Source organism: Megascapheus bottae, chromosome 2, assembly GCF_031878675.1.
Source record: "Megascapheus bottae isolate mThoBot1 chromosome 2, mThoBot2.hap1, whole genome shotgun sequence".
In the NCBI taxonomy this organism is placed as follows: Eukaryota; Metazoa; Chordata; class Mammalia; order Rodentia; family Geomyidae; genus Megascapheus; species Megascapheus bottae.
The window spans coordinates 59,970,251-59,973,979 of record NC_143510.1 but is presented as its reverse complement, the minus strand read 5'-3'; the positions used below and the strand labels follow the sequence as shown (position 1 = coordinate 59,973,979).

The following is a 3,729-nucleotide window of genomic DNA, read 5'->3' as shown; positions in this document are numbered from 1 at the left end:
AGCCTGGTCTAAGTGGTTGAGCACCTGCCAAGCAAGCACCAAATCTTGAGTTCAAAACCTGAATATCATTAATAGAGAGGGAAGGAGGGAGACAGGAAAGGTGAGAGAGAGAGAGAGAGAGACAGAGAGAGAGACAGAGAGAGAGACAGAGAGAGAGACAGAGAGAGACAGGGAGAGAGACAGGGAGAGAGAGAGACAGGGAGAGAGAGAGAGAGAGAGAGAGAGGGAGAGAGAAATAGCAAATAATGACAAAGCCTAGAACCATGTAATTAAATTACATAGGCAAGATTATTTCAGTAAGAATAATTCTGATCTGAAAATGAACTTTACTTAATTCTGATCTGAAAATGAACTTTAACAGATATTTTTCTTTGGTCCTAAAAAATAGTCTCCATTTTCTTAATTCAGCCTCTCTTTCCCTTCCACAATATTATCTGAACAACGTCATGACTCCAAAATGAAGGTAAATGTGTGTGAAATTGGTGGTAAGGAAAGTTGAAGTAATTAGGAATCATTAAGAAACAGTGTTTCTCCACATTCCTCCCAAAGCATCTATCACTGTATTTCACTCATGGGCCTCACCCAAGGTTACTTGATGCTGGCATCATTTGGCTAAATAGCCTATTTTTAGGTAATTTTTTTAATAATAACCTCACTCTCCTCAGAAAGTAATGTGCAACATGCCAATTATAATTCTGAATTCTGCTTTACTCTGTCAATACAAATGCTTTAAAATCTTGGTATCCCTCCTTCCTCCATGGATGTTAATTCTTTAAGGTTACTAAAGGCCTAGCACAGCATGGTTATATCTATTTCGTGGTGCCACTGAGCTGAATTTGATTTGTTTTCATCTGTCTGTGAGATCATTACTACCCTGCTGCATAATTGAAATGGTTCATATTAGCATCCGTCCTTCTCAAAATAATGAATTCACCAACAGAGAGTGGACAATTGACGATAATAATTATTTGTGTGCATTACTTTTCAGTGGCTTTTCCCATAGAATATTTACATTACTTCGAAGGGTAGTGTTATCTTGATGGCTTTAATTAAATTCTCCTTTTCAATCTCTTTCTATTCTTTCACCATAAATATTCAAAATAAAACCCCAACTTTTGGAATTGATGAGCTAGCATATGGCAATCTTTCTCTTTATGAATGTCCCAAATCTTTGCTCTCCATAGTCCTTTTATTTGGGGTTTGTATATAAAACTGTCATTGACCTTGGAAGTTCCAGCTGTCCTCTTGAAATACAAGGCTGGTAATGATGACATACAGAGTTGATAATAACAAATGGTAGTTCATATTTCAGCTGAGTTGGGATTTTATGCTCTGCTTTTAGGCTCAATGTATTCAACATGGATAGAAAACATTAAAATTATGATTCAACTGGCTGATCTCCCACTCTCTCTTCCTTCTCCCTCTCTTTCTCCCTCTCCCTCCTCACCCTCCTCTTTCACTACCAAGCAAGATAGCTGGAATTGAAACCTATATGAAATCTAGGTCAGTGCTAGGCTAGGTGACTATTTCAAACTGAAGATTTGATGTTCTTATTTGGGAAGATTAGATTTTTATCTAGGATAGAGAAATTTTACCATGACTCTCAGTTCTGTCATAGGCTATAAGACAAACACAAACACTAAATTCTTTCATAGTTTGGGCATATAAAGGCTTTGGAGATAGCAAATCAGAGAATGAACAAAATACAAGAAACTGACAAATCAAATTCTTTTCTCTTCTGAAATAGAATTGCCATATAATTTTGAATGACTGGACTTTGGCTACTTTTATTTTTTTGCCTTTTTAAAGTGTATCCTTGAGTAAGCCTTCTCTTGCAATATGAGGAATCTTGGAGGGGAGAAAACTAAGAAGATGATCATCAAGGGTAAATCTCAGAATCTCAGTTTGATAGGAGGACCAGGGCTGTCTTTTGGGAGCTGAGTTCAGCATGTGGTGAACTGTAATTAACACTAGTGTATTGTGCCTTTCCAAATTACTAAGTGGTTAAATTTCAAATACTCTTGCCATAAATGGTATTTGAGACGATGAATACACTAACTTCCGTGTTCCACATTATATTCACAATTCATAACATCACTCTGTACATCAGGTGTACATATATGCAATTAAAGTCAATTTATGATTAAAAATGTTAATTTTACAAAAGGAAAGGTCTCTTGTACAAAGAGAAAGAAATTTACAAATGGTTTACTTTTCTGCCTTTCAAAAAGAGGCCATTGAAAAGAACACATAGTACCCCATTGAAATATATAATTTTGTTGTTTTATGTATAATTTGAAATTAACAGTGTCCTTCACTCACAGATTTTTTTCAAGGGGCTCACAGCAAGTTCCACATCATAATTGTTTTACAATCGCTATGACAGTGACATTATTGTTTGGAGTATTCAGGTTGAGATTCATCAAAATAAATATGTTATGGAAATTATTAACAAGGCTAGTCTTGTTAGTCTAGAAAAAAGCTCACATGGTGTGGCTGAATCAAAGCAGCACATCTACAGGTACCAGTTCATCAGATAAAGCTATTCTCCATGTTGGCAACTATTTTGGTATCTCATCTGCAAAACCCATTGCTGATTCTAGGTTGCTACATAATTTTATGTTCTAGAAGTAAAGATTCCAGATTTGAGTTTGACAAACTACTTCCTATGCCTCATCTTGTATCTCTAATTGGAAGCAAAGACTCAGATACCAACACAACAATATGGCTGCAAACCATCTGGTATCAGACTGCTTATTGCTAGATATAAGATATGGGTTCTCACATTTTCTAGACCTGCCCATCTGGTAACTATGTTGACTGAAGAGCTATGTCCACTGGAGATCATTCCCAATTAGCTTGTACTTACGTAGAGAAACATATGTCTAGGTTTATGGAGTGTGATTTAAATGAATTGGATGAACATAGTTCATAAAAAGTGGGATTTAACTACAAAGAATGTTTCCTTTGGGACTTGGAATCTGTAATGATAGTGGTAGGTCCCCCTTCCTTGAAAAGCAATCTCAAAGGGAGGCAGAGGCTGCTGACAACCGTGCAGATAAGGCAAATAAACACATAGAATGCCAATTGGCAAACCAATCTGTTCTTGTATTATTAGTTATGGTTAGAATGCAGGAAAACACATTGGAAACAATATGAGCAGAGCAGGGAAATAATGTGTTTTAGGAATCAGAACAGATCTGAGATTTTTCAAGTAACGTCACTAAAACCGTATGATGGGGTTTATTTTATTTGATAAGGCCTACAAAATCATTTTATAGAAAAATACAGATTTCTCAATTCCCATTACTACAAAAGGAGAGAGGGAGAAAGGAGATAGAAAAAAGGAAGGGAAGAGGAGGGGAGGGAGGGAGAGAGAGGAGCAAAGGAGTTCCTGAGATTAACAGGTGTTTGTAGCACTATTTCCATTACTTGAACAATGTGGAGTCTTATTTTAAAGGGAAAATCACTCACCTAATGACCCTCCCTCTGTTACCTACATCATCTTAATGTAATGCAAATACATGAATGGTTTCTTTGAAAATAAAAGAGATATGTACTCACAGCTTCTGTACAAATTAAATACTAACAAAAGTGTACAGCCATTAAAATTCAAATTAGTAGCAATAATTTGATGAAACTCATGATGTTGTTTTTTTTCTGTAGCTGTTGCTGATGTAGCATTAATGCATAACAATGCGGCCTCAGGTCAAATTCTATATAATCTAT

At 36.0% G+C, this 3,729-nt stretch overlaps 1 pseudogene; it reads left to right on the top strand.

Moving 5' to 3' along the window:
- The first annotated feature begins 2,369 nt into the window (after positions 1-2,369).
- On the top strand, positions 2,370-2,935 carry LOC150067178 (proteasome subunit alpha type-1 pseudogene; annotated as a pseudogene).
- Positions 2,936-3,729: the final 794 nt, after the last annotated feature.